The sequence below is a fragment of the Bombus impatiens genome, unplaced genomic scaffold (assembly GCF_000188095.3).
Source record: "Bombus impatiens unplaced genomic scaffold, BIMP_2.2 scf_0151, whole genome shotgun sequence".
NCBI classification, from domain to species: Eukaryota; Metazoa; Arthropoda; class Insecta; order Hymenoptera; family Apidae; genus Bombus; species Bombus impatiens.
The window spans coordinates 363,627-380,157 of record NT_176570.1 but is presented as its reverse complement, the minus strand read 5'-3'; the positions used below and the strand labels follow the sequence as shown (position 1 = coordinate 380,157).

Here is a 16,531-nt window from a genome sequence, read left to right as displayed (position 1 = left end):
TCAATCTTGTCCTAACTGACCTCAAACTCAAAGTATCTGAAAAAATGAAATTCTAAAGAAGAAGAAAAGTAAGAATTCTTCTGTAAGAAATTTGGAAAATTCCATTTTCTCATACCACTTGGATTGTAACACAGTGGCGCGTAAAGAGGTTTAATGGAGAGGGCAGGTGCCAAGTCTGTGTTTATTTTTCGCGTGTTTCTCCCTTTACATCGTTCTCGCCCCTTTCCGATCGTCAAGGGGGAAACGTCAAGTTGCATTTTCACAGTCCTGCTATTTCTGCCAGGTGGCGAGTTGGTTGGCCAGGCCACCATTTCCCACTGGACGTTTTTGGTTCAAGATTAATTAAATCCGTCTGGAAATAGTTACGAACGCTGGCCATCAAACCGCGAATGTTGAACGGGGGGTTCTTGGATGGACAACGATTTGGTGGTGCAACACGAGATGTTAATCCAGTCGTGTTATCTTTTTTCCACGAACAAACACGATCTCTCGAGCTTTAGATCGCTGTTAGGACCTTGCATCTCATCTATGAATCAGCTCGATTTGCTCTTGTAGCTTGTTTCCTTGGATCTTTGTTTTTTAGTTGGGCTTTTGTTAGCTCCTCCTTCTTTCTTTGTACCGTGTGCTCGATAAGTTAGCTATAGCTTGACAAATAGATTATCATTTAGGTTTGCTTTCTTTCTATCGGATTAATTTATCGTTTAGTTCGGTTTGTTGATCTTGAGGCTGTGTTATTTTCCTTTGCTTAGTTTATTCTTCATTTGATATATATATTTCATCAATTGGTTCGTTTTCTCTCGTTTGAAGAGGGGTGGTGATTTTTGTCGAAAGTTTGTAAAACCAAAGATTGAATTACCTCAAACTTTAATTTGTATATTAATATAGATGGGCCCTAGAATGGAAATTTCCCAAATGTATAGCGAAATATTAATCGATAAAGTTCTATATTTTTAGCTCGTATGAATCTAATCTCTACAGAAGTTACGTTATACACGAATATATCCCATAAATGTATAAGATATAGTCTAACGTTAATTTTTTAACAATTATTCCACGACAAGAGATTAAAAATGACAATATGCGAAGATAGTTATTACGTGTAACATACGTAGTTCTAACAGAAGCCTAAGTTGTCAACTGTGGCAGAATGAAAGCGACCGGACTCCTAAACGAGGATGGACCAAGGCTGGGTCACGTTCAAACTGAATGGACCTGGAGGCCCATTCATAATCGATATACTTATCTATGTGATTCCATTCGGTCAACAGTGCCAACACGAGCCCATTGAGCACCGATCCTCCAGTGTGAATGACCTTTTACACATCTAAACAGCTGAACTCTTCAGAAATCCACCGCTCTAATGCAATCTACGGGGCATCTTTTTTAACTATCGAATAATTAAAATAGTAATTTAATCCAATAAAATAATCCAAATTAATTCAATTGAAACAACTTCCTATTCTCTGTCGTCGTTAATGATCCATGCAAACGATTGATGCGATGAACGATGAAAGAAAAAGGAACCCGTAAACAAAATTTTCGATAAAGGATCATTGAGTGGAAGTTCATTTTTATTTATTTATGGAAGCCATTCAAATCTTGCAGAAATTTTGCGGACTGTGAAATAATCAAGAAATATTGAGATTTATCTATTTTGGTTGTGAATAACCAATTATGAATGACTGGAGTTCTCCCCTTTACTGCTAATCATTGGATTAATCATGCGGTTAAGAGTAATCGTTGTCCTTGGCGAAAATTATTTTTTGGTTACCAAATAATCAAATAATCTAAAAACAATTCCTCTTGTCAGTGATGTAACCACAAAATGATTTCTGTTGTCTACAGCGATTACCAGTGAGCAACAAAATTTTACCTCTTTATCGTAGTTATTCAGAATCAAAATCATAATTAAATTAAATCATAATTAAAGAAAGATATTGATTTTTATGCCATAACTTTTAAGACTTGAGCTAAATAATCTCTGTTAAATAAAATAAAAAAAGAACGAAGTGAAGGATCATAAATTAACGAAAGCGTCGCTGTTGGAGAAAATCATAGAAGATATTTAAAAGAAGAAATTCAAATAAATAGTCTAAGAATAATGTAAATAGCGATTGAATTCAAGGAATTCGAGTTCTCTTCTCTTTCCTGCTCCACGAAATCGCTTGCAACTGGTAGAACGACCGGAAAGGGTACGTCGAAATGTCGATGTCCATGCATCGAGCAAAACTATTAAGAAACGATGCATTACGATCTCGAACGACACTCGACAGCTATACTTAGCCGAATGGAATTTGCACGAACGATTCGCGTGTTCGAACGCCGTTGCTAAAATCGACCGAGCTTTGACGTATGCTCGCTACACGAAATTCCACCGAAATACCATAAGCCAATGGAACGAACAGGAATCCGTTTAAACCGAAAACAGACGGTGCAAGTACACGTTATATCGACTTGGTCCATTATACGTACTGTGTACATTCGCGCACAAAAGTCGCGCTTAAGTTGCTTCAGATTATAACGTTGACTATTCTTAGGAAAATAATCCACGTGGGTTCTAAACTCGAACCTTTTCATTCGTAATATCGTCGTACGCGATAGAGCTATATTTTACGTGTGTTAGATGTATCACATATATCTACTGCATCGTATATTGCAACGTATTAATTATATTATGAAGATATAAATACGAATAAATTATTTTCTATTTCCTAATCTGGGTAGGCTGTAAGTAACTGTAATATTTGTTAACATTTACAGAACTATTATTCTTACATGTGGAATATAAAAACGCCCTATAAATTGCATTTTAATTGCACATTAAAAAATCTAACACGCTTTCTCAATTGGTGTAAATTGACTGGTGTGACAACGAGCAAGCAAGATTTGCTAGAATTATTCTCACAGCGTTTTGTCATACGTAAATTTAGTCGTAGTCGTTGCTTCGAAAGCTTCCTTGCAAAGATCGATCCACGTTGATTAATTAACATTCGAAGGTTCCTTTGCCGTACAAAGTGTCAGGCTAACGTTAACGCGATGCTTCGTGTATTCTTACAGTTGCTCGATATCTTGCAGTTCTCATGTACTTGCAGCGATTGTTCTGACGTTGTAAAGCTTTCGAACAAGGGTGTAGGTACAAAAGAGGAGAAATTGAAGCGGAGTGTTGAATGTAACGTGCAATGGGTGCTGCCCTCTAAAGATAGCGCGGCCCTCGATCCGCACGCGGTTTTCCCTTTCTCGTTTTCTCCCTCTTTCCAGATCGCAATTTATAGAAGCACTCCGCACCTGTCACCTTGCCTGCCACCAGGCAGATTTCACTGGTAGAAACCAGGAATAACTAAGGGTGCGGGAAGGAAATGGAAAATGGCGGGAAAAGATGAATGACTGAGGAAATGATGGATGCTTTCAACCCTTCAGCTTCGTGTCACGCGTCTTTTATTTCTGCTCGAGCTCCTCTTGGGTTAATTTAAATTAATCATGTAGATAGTTAAACAAACAGAAGCTCGATTTTCCGAGGTGATGTGGGTCGGATGATGGAAAACTCGGGTAATAGGGAAAAGTCTGGTTTGGAAATCGTATCATAAAATCATAGAACACATTTTGATGATATAATCACGTGAGATGTATTTGGGTTTAATTAATACTTCATCGTCGAATCTTCACGATATCTGATTATTTACGCCTTCGTACTCCTAGAGCTAAAAGAGTTATGGCGAAGTTGAAAGCAACTTGGATAACGTTCAATGACGATAGAGAATTTCCAGCTGGATCGGCTAATGTATTAAAAAATATACGATCCATTTAGAAAAGCTTGGACGTTCTTCGTATGTTCTGTACGCGTTTACCTACGATAAAACTAGTCGTGTCAAGTTATGTCTTCCGCTGAACCATTCAACAAGTTTCTGAAACGTTATTTGATATTATAAAAAATGAGCAAGCTATTTCAGGTGATAAAGCGAAGTGAGACATCTGGTCATGTGGATTGTATATTTATCTCGTATATTTTATGAACATTTTAAAATAGAAAATAGGAAATAACTGTAGAGTAGAATTGTTATTAAAATGGTAAAAATGTCTAGTATAAGAATTATTATCGGAGTACTATCAGTACTGTAGTATATGGGACTTTAAAGAATATTTGTATTACTTATTTTATTATTTTTATAAATTCTGCCGCTTTGAAAAAGTATCTACAGATGTTACAGATGCTCTTTTAATGTTAGGCCTACCATTGAGAAAAATCATAGTGACGAACCCGGTTTTAATGGCTTTTAAATTACATCCAGTTTCTTAATACGTACGTGCTCATGCTTCGAAGTCGAACGCGACTAATTATAACTATCTTGATAGTATCAAACACGATCTTCAACCGATGAAAGAAACAAAACATTCTTCCAGAGTTCTTATGGGAAAATGCCTATCCGGGTTTACTTAATCTTGCCAACAACTTCTCTTTAAATGATGTAAGAATTTACATCATTCATTGGTAAAATCTCTAAAATTCCTCGAATCTGCAAATGTCTGCATCGTAAAATTTTTAACAATTACCGACGTTCTTTGTCGCAAAATTCCTCACGTTGATACGGTCACGAAAATTTCTTAAACTGTTACAATTCTAATTCGAAAGGAGCCTAAGATTCTGTGAATTAAAAAATCTCAAAATTGCAATCTTCCCAAATTCTTCAAATTAGTAAGCTTTCAGTTGATAAAATTACTCAGTTCCGAAATCCCTTAAATTAAAAAATCCCCAAGATTCTTCAAATATTTAGTTTCCTAATTCGTAAAATCCCTAAAATTCTTCGAATCTGCAAATGTCTGCATCGTATAGTCCCTAAAATTCTTAAAAATTACCGACATTCTCTGTCGTAAAATTCCTTACGTTGATACGGTCGCGAAAATTTCTTAAACTGTTACAATTCTAATTCGAAAGGAGCCTAAGATTCTGTGAATTAAAAGATCTCAAAATTGCAATCTTCCCAAATTCCTCAAATCAGCAAGTTTTCAGTTGATAAAATTACTCGGTTCCGAAATCCCTTAAGTTCAAAAACTCCCCAAGATTCTTCAAATATTTAGTTTCCTAATTCGTAAAATCCCTAAAATTCTTTGAATTCGCAAATCTCTAAGTCGCGGGACCCGAAAAATTCTCAAAATTACAAAATTACAAAGTTCTCCCAGTCCATAAAATTCCTTAAGTTCGAAGAATCCCTGAAATTCCTCACGCCCCTGTCTCGTAAAATCCTCAAAATTCTTTGAATTCGCTGAAGTCCAAGTCCGGCCAAATCGTTTCGAATTACCAAATTCGTAATTCGTAAAATCCTTCAAATTTCCACTATTAAGGCGATTAAAAACGCGAATCGAAGGCCAGGAAAACGGGATAAAAATGGAAGGCCAATCGATATTAATTACCAGTCGTTATCCTCTAAATACGAGCTTTAATTGGAGGCAACCGACCTATTGGCGTCTCTCGAAAAGGAAAAGACAAGCGGCAAGAGGGGAAGATGAAGAGACAAAAAAGAAAAAGGTAAAGAAGAAGCACAGAGGAATAGAAAGACCACGAGAACGGTGGACGAGGCTCTTTTGCGGAAAACGATGATTGGTTCGCAATTAGAATGGACGTGGTTAGTCGTAAAAGCGATCCTCTTGCTTTTATCTCGCGGTACAGGGGAAAAAACCGACGATTGCATCGTAATTAGAATGGACGTCACCAGTTGGAAACAATCCGCTGGTTGTTTGTTCTCTCGTCCCGTTTCTCAACGTAAGAAACGCTGGATTCTGGCGTAGGCCTCGTTAGATGATCATTATCTCTTATTTAGTTAAGCCTTACTTGGCTCCGACCCTGCCTCTACGTATCCTCGTTAACAGATGCCAGGAATTTTGTGAATTTTGTCGAATTTTACGTCGGTTTACAGGTTTTAAAACAGTGGAAAATTCGTTTGAATTTTAAAGAACTAGAGCGTTCGCTGGCCAGAGTTGTACAAGTTCGATCCGTTTTATTTGAATTTGAAAAATCAGATTTAGCTGCGGCATACATTTTTCGTCGCAGAAAGCTAACAATGGTTTACGTCGTAAACTATTAGATTGTCCGAAAAGTGTCTTTCTTTTACAGACACGTCTTTTTCAACGACGCATCTTTATACAAACATGAAACCTAATCTGTCGAAAGTTGAGATCTTCATTTTGATAGAAGAAAATGGATCATACGTAATTCGATAAAATAATACAAAATGTTGTGCATCTATTGTTTCCTTATAAAACGAAAGAAACTTTTCGGACGACCTAATATTTTGTGCCATCGTAGCTTCTATGAAATCATTGCAAGAATGAGATAGATAAAACTCTGCTGTTTTTGCGCGACTAGCGTCACTAATGCAACTCTACAAGCCAGAAGTTACAAGTTTTTCCTGGTAAAATAGTATCAGTGACTGACGATAAAACGAATGATACTCCACGAGCAAGTTTTCATACGTTACAACTTCTATTTTGACGTGAAATTGTAATATCACAAGGAGAAGAAAAATCTAGAACCAGTTGTAAGCTATCAAGCCACTAATATCATTACGTAGTTGGCAAATTAGCGTGTAAGAAAAAAGTACAAACTAAAACAATTTCGATCGTCCGCAATTAGTGAAACAGCGAAATCGGCAATTTTCTATTCAACTAAACACACTTCTCATTAATCCAGTCCGTAACGTAGTAATTTTCTCTCTTTCGCTCGCATTGGTCTTCGCCTAATGCTGAAATTCCAACTCCGATCGAACTATAGAAAATCCTAATCCTAAACACACGACCGACAAGATCCTCCGCCCGAAAATGAATATTTATCTCGTTGGTCTTAATTTCTGATTTTGATAAAAATACGTATGCGTTTCTTTGTTCACAAGATGCAGACGTTTACGTTAATTGAGAGATTCCGGGCTGGGAACGGTCCCATTAAAACGAAACGAAGGTGAACCACTGGTTGTTCGATCCTATCCCCTTTCCCTTCAATTTTTCGCTTTCCCTTTTCTTTTCCCTACAAAAAAAAGAAAAAAAATACGAAACGTCGCTCGTCCATGTGAACAAGATCCGCTGTAAAATATAAATCGTTTCGTCAACGAGTAAATCGATCGTACACGAGCATGTGCTTCATCTTTTCTCGTTAAATGACTGCCATTCGTTGAATGGAAATTCTTCTATAAGGAAATTAAACGAACTAGATTTCAATGGACGAATAATGGTCGTACATTTTTCCGCGATCGTTTCAGTGATTTTTGAAATATAAAATACTCTTTGATTCATCGATTAAAGATATTCGAAAGGAAATGTAGTTGTTTATGATACTGTTCTTTCCATTAATTGCAGTTTTTTTTTTTTTTTGTGAACACATGATGGAACTCTTTCGATTGGTATATTGAAAACCACGGTAATTATAGTGGATCGATAATTGAATATTAAATTATACGTATTATTCGTAATTTCTGAGGTTTGGATTCCTCTTGGATCTGTTTCGATTTTTAACTGGTTCACGAACATGCCTGTTATTCCAATGATGGATACGATGTAGTGGCCATAAGAATTTATGCGATGTAGATTTGCCAACTGTTGTAATTTATTCTTATAAAGAAAATTACATTTACGTACTTTATTACATTTTTTTTAAATCACCATATTACGTGTAATTTCGAGATCTATGGGTTGGTCAGTTGATTGAAGGTTTGTACTCGGAAATCAGTTTCCCATCTCGCCAAGATACGCAACAAGATACGTCGACAAGACGATCGAACTGTGTAAATTTCTCCTGTGTAAACCTCCCCATAAATATACATAATAATAGTATAATAACGTAACAGTATAGTGATGTAATAGAGCGGTGTATGAAAGAATGTCGAATAGAATAAACGGCACGAAAGACACAGTTGTAGAAAGCGGAATTGTATTTGACAGAAGCAATTAAATAACGAGAAAACACAATACGTATATCCGCAGAACGCGTGAGCGCTATCAACGTGGTAAAACCTGTTTACTACAAAGTTACTATTAACGTAGTGCACTTATTATGCGAGTATGACTTTTAAACTTCCTTTTTGCCGGCCACTGTAATTTAAATGACAAACTGTTCGTGTTAGAAAGCACTGTGCAATGATCGAGCATCGTTCGGTTTTCTCATGCGCTACAAATGTAAATTATTCTATTTGATAAGATATAACATGCATGTGCCTAAACAAATGGTACTTTAACAAATGTTAATATCATTAATTATGACTAATCAGGGAGATCGGCGTACAGATCAACTCGATCAGTCAATTGTCCATCCGTACGACACGATCGATCTCTTGGACCCGGCTAAAATACGATCCTCGAGGGAACTACGATCGATCGATGTCGACTTCAAGGTCGCTTGGCCAGAGACCAAACACTTGCTTCGCGTGTTAACAAAACACGACCAATTAAAAAATTGTCCACTAGACGAGATCTCTGTATTTTGTTGTTCGGAGTCGTCGGTTATCGATCATACGTGCACTCGATTCTCTACACGGAGATCATTTAGTTAATGGACGGAGGTAAATGACCGTGTGATCGGATAAACTGATACACGAGATAATTATTAATTCGGAATAATAAATTCGAATGTATCTCTCAGTCATTCGGCGGAAAACGCTCAAAGAGAATATTACACGAAGACTGGAAATTTGTGTGCAATTGTGGGAGACGTGAATGCGCATAATGGGCAAAAATATATAAAATATCCAAAGTACAGTACTTTTCATAGTATTCTAACGGGTAGAACAAATTTCTACATAGATCTATACCTTTGAATTATTAGCTTGTCCGGGGAGTGTCTTTCTTTTACAGACACGTGTTTTACAACGACGCATCTTTATACAAACGTGAAACCTAATCTGTCGAATATTGTGATCTTTATTTTGATGGAACAAACCGGATCGTACGTAATCCGAGAAGATAATGTAAAACGAAAAACGTTGTGCATACGTTATTTCCTTATAAAACGAAAGACACTTTTCGGACGACCTAATATATTGGCGAAGATACGAGTTTGAATAAAAATTCCGCCTATGTGTTAGAACGATCATTTTCTTTCTCCGACTTGACAAGATAAATTTGTGTAATATCTACAATTATAGGCTACAATTATAGTTTATTAGTCGTTTAAAGGCTCTGCTTAATTAAACTGATATTATCGGTGAATTTGTACACGACTTATTTTTCAGTAACAAGAAATTAATCGAATCAATTTCAAGCCAGAACATCGATTTCTTGAAAGTTGTAGAAATATCGAGAGCCAAGCTTCTTCCTAATCTTATTACGATAGATAGGGAAATTGGCAAGACGATCGATCGGTGGATCGATGGATAGATAGCGGATCAATCGATGCACACCCATTATCGGATCAATATTCCGTGGAAAGCACGGGCAAGCTAGTAAGCAATTGAATCACGTAACGCAACGCGCCGTTGCTAATGCTTAAAGGGAACCGGGACGAAAACGCACGTCGGCTCACGTGGCCGAGCACTTCCTGTTAATGTTCCGTCCGCTGTACTAACAACAGCCTCTGTGTCGTCGCTTTGTCGCCACTCGTTGTACTTACATTGCAACGTGGCCATCGTGACGATCTGAGTCTCGATCGGACACCTCCAACTTGTATTTTTCGTCACTCGTATTTCGCTCGAGTTTGGTCGACTCATTTTTCGATCGATTATTAGGGACGATTCAATTGTCTACAATCTGATTCTCAACTCTATAGCGTTCGTTCAATCATTTTTCATCGAGTCATATTTTTCTATTCGTTAAAAAAATTGTTCAGTTCGAGGAATCGTTATTGATACGATTTCTCGTTTCAAATTTACGCTGCAGATTTTATATATATTTTTATGAATATTTGTATGATCGAAATAAAGGTGAGATTATAATATAGAGAATTAGGATACAGCAATATGGTTAAACAAATATGTGTTGTTTTTATTCTTGATAGTCTTATCGACTCAGATTCGCTGTGAATTTTCTCCTGTCATCGTGTTTTTATAAATAACGTTAGGTCTCTTTTAGGTCACGTTTAGGTGTCGATTGATTTCATTTTTATATCAGTTTCTTGTTTATTTGTTATTCTAATCGTCTAACAACGTTTCCACGAAAGAGTCCACGAACAGTATACTAGTTAGAATACTAAGTTTCCTTCAATCGAAGTTCGAGTTTGTATTTTTATATCAGTTTCGCTCGTTCGTCGTTCCAATCGCCCAAAAATACGCTACAGGTCGGCGAAAGAACTGTAAATTAGCAGGAATATTAGGCTTCCTCTGTTCCAAGCTTCAGCTTTTGTTTCAAGTTTAAATTTGACCTCTTACATTAATTTTGCTCAGTCGTTACCCCCATCGTCCAAAGAAAATGAGTACAGTTCGACGAAAGGAACATACATCAACGATAATATTAGGTTTCCTTCATTTGAAGTTTGAAGCTTGGGGTAGAATTTTTATATTAGTCTTGTTCATTCATTATTCCAATCGTCCAAAGGAAATGGTAGACTTCCACGAAGCAGTCGTTCATTAGCAAGAATATTAAGTTTCCTTCATTTAAAGTTCGAAGTTCGAGGTTGAATTTTTGCATTAGTTTCGCGAAGGAGCCATACTTTGGCAGCAATATTTACGTTCCTTTTATTTCAAGTTTCAGTTCGTATCTCAACTTCGAGTTCAAACTTTTAGTTCGTATTGTATGAAATTTTTTTTTTATTAATTTTCTATTTATATCTTTCTCATTTTATATTTATAAATTCCATTATTCCAATGATCGAAAAAGTATGGCAAAGCTGAAGAAAAAAACAGCGCTCTTCAGTTAGCAGGAATATTACGTTTCCTTCATTCGAAGTTTGAAATTTCCAGTTGAATTTTTACATCAAATTTATCCATTCGTTATCCCACACGTCCAAACACGGTGGCACGATCTTACGATAGAGCCGTACATTAGCAAGAATACGTCGGAACACTTTCGTTACTCGCTGTGTATAAATTCGTCCATCCACGTCTCTTGTACTCGGTGGCATCAGCCAACCAACTTGGAGGCTTTCAAGGCGACCAGCCGCGATACCCGTTTAGGATCACCGGCTAGCTTGGATTTATTCGCGGGTCTTAACAGCCCGGTTCAGGCGATAAATGCCACCCGCGTGTCGTTGGACACGGCTCTCGCGTCGTTTACACGACGAACGCAAACACAGACGGCAAAAAAGCAGCAGCTCGTAAAGTGACATGCATCTGTGCTGGCGCAGCCGGCCTCGACGCAGCCTCCACGAGGGCAAAAAGGGCCGGTCCTCGGTCTGCCGCTTTCACCTGAGTCTCTGAATCGTTGCAGACGAAATTGGACTCGATTGAATTCCACCTATTGAGAAAAAGCGAAGGCTCGTGGACTTATTGAAGCATCTTTTTGTTAATACGATGCTTTGCGCCAGTTTATCCTCGTTAAGGAAGGTTAAGGCATCGTTAGTGATCGATGACGGTGTGCTGGAATCTTTGTTGTTCGGTTGGTTTACTGAAGAAGGCTACTGCAGGTGAATAGTGGTAAATGTATGGAGGATATATATGGTGGGTCGTTATAATAAGATGCCTTCTTGTGGGTCTACGTAAAACGGTGTAAGAGGGATGATAATGGTGTAAAAACAGTTTTCTTCTTGCTTGCAATGTCGTGCGTAAAGGTTCTCTTAAACGATCGATAATATCGTCAATACGTCAGGCTTCTGAACATCGTCGCGGTTTCTCAATAAATATTGACCATACACATTGTCAATATTATCAATGTTTATTGGCAAGCTGTGTTTTCCTCGTACGTTCGATAACTTGCACTGACAATATGCATTGATCGTTCGAGGGTCCCATAAGATTCTTAAGAGGAATGTTTATAGGAATGTTTTATTTGCTATTCTACATAGTTGGACTTGAATAATTGCAACAGGATCATTTATGAATTTAGATGGCAAATTCATTTGTCATTATATTTATCATATATACAAAAGATAAATAAATTTATAGTTTATTTATATTTGCATTTATTTATTTATTTATAATGATAAATTCATTTATCTATTATATATATGACACATATAATGATAAATGAATTTGCCATCTAAATTCATAAATGATCCTGCTGTAATTATTCAAGCCCAACTATGTAGAATAGCAAATAAAATTTATAATATGCGGGGCAGTCAGCTACGTTCGTTAAAGCCCAGAACTGAAGACGACGCGTCGCGAGTTCGAATCCTCGGCATAAAGGACTTCAAAAAAGGAATGGAAAAACCAAGAAAAAAAAATATAGAATTTTGTACCAAGAGCATATGAAGCACGGCTTTTGAGAATACGAGCCGCCTTCTGCGTTTATGTAAGTTTTCCATTTATTAATATGATCGAGATAGAAATAAAGAAACATAATTGGAATTAAGTAGAAAGGACCACTACGTTTACTATTAAAAATTGCGATGAAGGGAAATGAATATCTGTATCCTGAGAATAATGGCAGAATACTGTCGAATAAAATAGCATTTTCCAGGAGAATTTACGATTTTGAAACGTCAGTAATCGAAACACAAGCATAGACAAGAATCACTGGAATTAACTGTTAAAGGCAGTGCGTGTACTCTTGAAAAAGTTACGACGCAGAGAAACGAACATCTTCACTTGGTAATAAAATAGACAGCAATGACCGGAATTAACTACTTAAGATGCGGAAAGGAGAGATAGATCTTTGCTAAAATAAGGAAAAGAAGAACACGGCATAATAAAATAGACATTTCCACATTTGAATTTACAGTAGCAGAATATCAATGAAACCATTGGAGGGACGGACGACATACCAAAGTAAAAGGAAAACGTTAGCTACCCTAACAACCTACCTTAACTTGAATCTCGCAAATTACCGATTCCAAAAAAAAGAGACAGAGAAAAGAAAATATGGATGGAACTGTTAGAGGGGTGGAACAGCGGATTAAAAAATCATTTACCAAGGCTCGATGTACGATTCATGGAAAAGAGGAACGATCGATCGATCGTCTTGTAGAGATTCTGCGTCAGACATTTTTACCATTTGTCCCGGTGATTTATTTAACTGCCTGTGCTGACCGTGCATGCAGTCACGGTTTGAGGCGCGTACTTGCAGATCTTAAAGGTACGTTTTCACGTGACGGTAGAAGTCTTCTACGTTGATTTTTCACCACTTAATTTTCGCACGATTTCTTCCATGCTTTTAGTACACGTGTGTCGAGACCTGTTCACACAGAACGCGGTCGAATAACGCGACAAACGAGTGGGAAGTGACTCCTTGTAAAGAAATAAGAAAGAAATATAGAACAAAATTTTTTCCTCCGAGGCTTAGTTTTCGAGAAAGTTTATCAAGTTTAATCGAACGTTTTCAGGACGACGAAAATCATAGTAATTAGTGTCATGGTCGTAAAAATTAGGAATTTCGAACTTTTTATTTATTATCTCTGTTGGATTACGTTTTTAGTTAAAAAAAAAATGAGGTTTTTCGAGGACAACTTGTTCTGATGTTGCCCAACAGAAAACAACCACTGCCACGCCATATCTTAGTTACGATCGTATGGTAACGATATCTTTGATATTATCTAAGCACGTTTGTTTCTAACGACGAGGAGGTCGCGATTTGTCTGAGAGATACAGTAACTTTTACTAAAATTAATGCAAAATATAATACGTAGGTATATTTATAGTACGTATAAAGTACGTAACTACTAATTTAAATATCAGGAATAAACCATTATGGAAAATATTTAGAATTAGATTTTGCATGCATCTGCCAGATAAACCGCAAACTCCCTTAAGGGGCTTAAGCATTTCCACTTTGCAAATTCTAACTTACATTCAAGCTATTCCACTTAATTTCACATACAAAGATAACTTGATCCTTTGCCTTATCTTCAACTGTATTCTAACACATATTACGCTCTATTACTCTTCGTAGTCTTATTTAATTTATACCTGTTAAACTCAAACTTGGTGCAGCTTAACATACTGTGTAGTATAACATACATAGTGTAACAGAACATGTGCCAATCCACTTTGAGAGCTGTTTGTACACCTAAACAACGAGAAAAGTTCGTATAAACATATGCTCTGTCTGCCTTGGTGCGTGAGATGCAACAAATTTTGTACACAGAGCAACATCTGCTGAAAATGTCAAAATACTAAGTTTCAGAGTGGAACAAGCTTTTCAACAAATTCGGGAAACACTAGGGAAGCATTCAGAGCGTAACCGGATCCCTGACATGAACACGTCTATTTGCCTTGAAACGCAACGTGGCCATTCTGAACGTCTTTCGTAAAAGTAACTGTTGTGTTGGCAACTAAGTGATTGCGGATTTTGTCAGTACCACCTAATGACAAAACCCGCAATCACTTAGTTGTCAACCGAATACACAACAGAAAATCAGAGCAGAAATTTTGTTATATCTCGTAATCGAATCGTTTTTTGCATTCTTTTTAAGTGTGCAATCAGTTCCTGAAGTGGGTTTTCTGTCACACGTGCACATATGTAAAATATATAACATGGAAGTATAAAATTTTTAGCTTGGTATTAACTATAACATACTATAACATTTTTCAAGCATATCCTTTACATTACAATTACATATTCTTTTTGCAACAGCGTATCGATTATGCGCTGTTTATACTACTTTATACTCTCTTTCTGTTGCTTCATTTCCTTTTCGCTTGCTTCTTCCACCGGTCACTCGTTTCTACGTATTATAGTTTATTGCTTATTGAATTTTATAGATCACTATCGTTTTCATTTATTTTCTTTTCCGCCTTAGGAACTTGTATATCTCGTAGTTAGTCACATGGTTTTTTACTACTTGTACTTTTGTCTCTCCTGTGCTCTTAAAAGCCACGGGTTATCGTCACGTGAAAACGTACCTTAACCGTAGGAATAATGGACATTCGAGGTAGATCTCTTCTTGTTGTCGATGCTTCCCAGCAAACACGATCACAAGCGAAGCAGTTGGCTCACTTTTTGCGGTGAAATGACACTCGATGGAAATTTGTTATGTTTTGCAGACAACACTTCTGAGAATTTTTCTCCACCGAAAGAACTACTTTATGAGCATGTTAGTAAAAATTTCAACGAGAGTATTAACCCTCTGTTGAAGACTCAGTTTTTACATCTCAGTATATTAGTCTTGTTTCAACAAATACGAACACGCTTAATGTTAACATGTATAACGCTTAATGTTAATATGTTTAACGTATAACTGAAAGAAATCTGTAAATAAGTAACATTTTTGGCGTATTTTCTTTAGACTTGGGAAACTTTTTAACAGTGAAAAAAGACACAGAGAACAAGGCAGAATCGAAACCTGTGTAAACCAATTTTAATTAATAATAATTAGTCAAATATTATGCAAGAATAGAAATTGATTAAATACGAAGGAGAAAATTTATATTTTTTTTTGCCGTGTAGAAAATATTTAAAAAATTCGATGAGTTTTCAGTCAAATCACGTATCACTAGAGCTCTCGTTTTATTGGATTTTATCAGGTTCGTACTTTCACTCCTGCTGAGTATGAAAATTTTGATATCATAGCTCGGTGGAAGCCGTGATTTACGATTGGCTGTTCCATTCTAATAAATGTCACGCAGCACATGCTGTAAATCAACTTTCACGCTTCTCTCCTCCAGACATCGAATCCATCATGCTTTCTTGTGTAATCGAAACTCCTATCGGACAGTTTGTCAGATTAAAGTCCTTCTGTACTGTAACATTCAACACGAACTGCCCGTGTCAATCTACGTGTAGCAAAGCGAGATTGAATTTGTCCCCTGTAGTTAACAAAACTTTGTTATTTCGTCAGTATAGAAATCAGCTAAAATGATCAGTGCCATCGAAGTTACAATTAAACAAAATCTTGATAATAATTTAATAATTATTTAACTTTCTATCGGAGTTAGAATCGAAGAAAATGCTCGCTGGTGGTTAAGGTGAAATTACAAAAGTTTCCATCAAAGAATTAATTTCATTGTGTAAAATGAACGATTGTACAAAATCAGCACGAGTTAGCTGCAAAATATTTTAATATTCTTTAACTAGATATTACTGTGATAATGTAACCGACCGTGAAAGAATAGCGAATAACTCGTAAAGCAAGAGTTTGATGAAACTCGCAAATTGAAGATAAAAAGTCGAGCAGTATCGAGGCAACCGATTTTAACGAAGTGAGGATTTAAGTGTAGATTGCCGGATCGAGAGCGAAGAGATCGGCTTTAAATGCATCCGAAGTAATAGCCATTACTTCGATGTACTTATTTATAAGAAGCTATTGTATCTTATCATCGCGTTACGCGGCGAGTTCAATAAAGTTTTTTTCGTATAAGCTAAATTTACAAACGAGTTTCGTTTTCAGTTTTATCAAATGCAGGGGCATTCATTATGATCAATATTGCCCACAATCGTTAAACCTATCAACTTATATCGTCGTAAACGTTCCACACGTTCCATCCTCTTCTTTTAAAAATCTTTAAAAGCATTCTTTCATTAGGTA

The 16,531-nt window shown here is 36.6% G+C and overlaps 1 protein-coding gene across 5 annotated transcripts in view; it reads left to right on the top strand.

Moving 5' to 3' along the window:
* The window catches only part of LOC100744481 (conserved oligomeric Golgi complex subunit 1), a 124,594-nt gene that overhangs the window by 73,075 nt on the left and 34,988 nt on the right, over window positions 1-16,531 (top strand). The window lies entirely within an intron of this gene.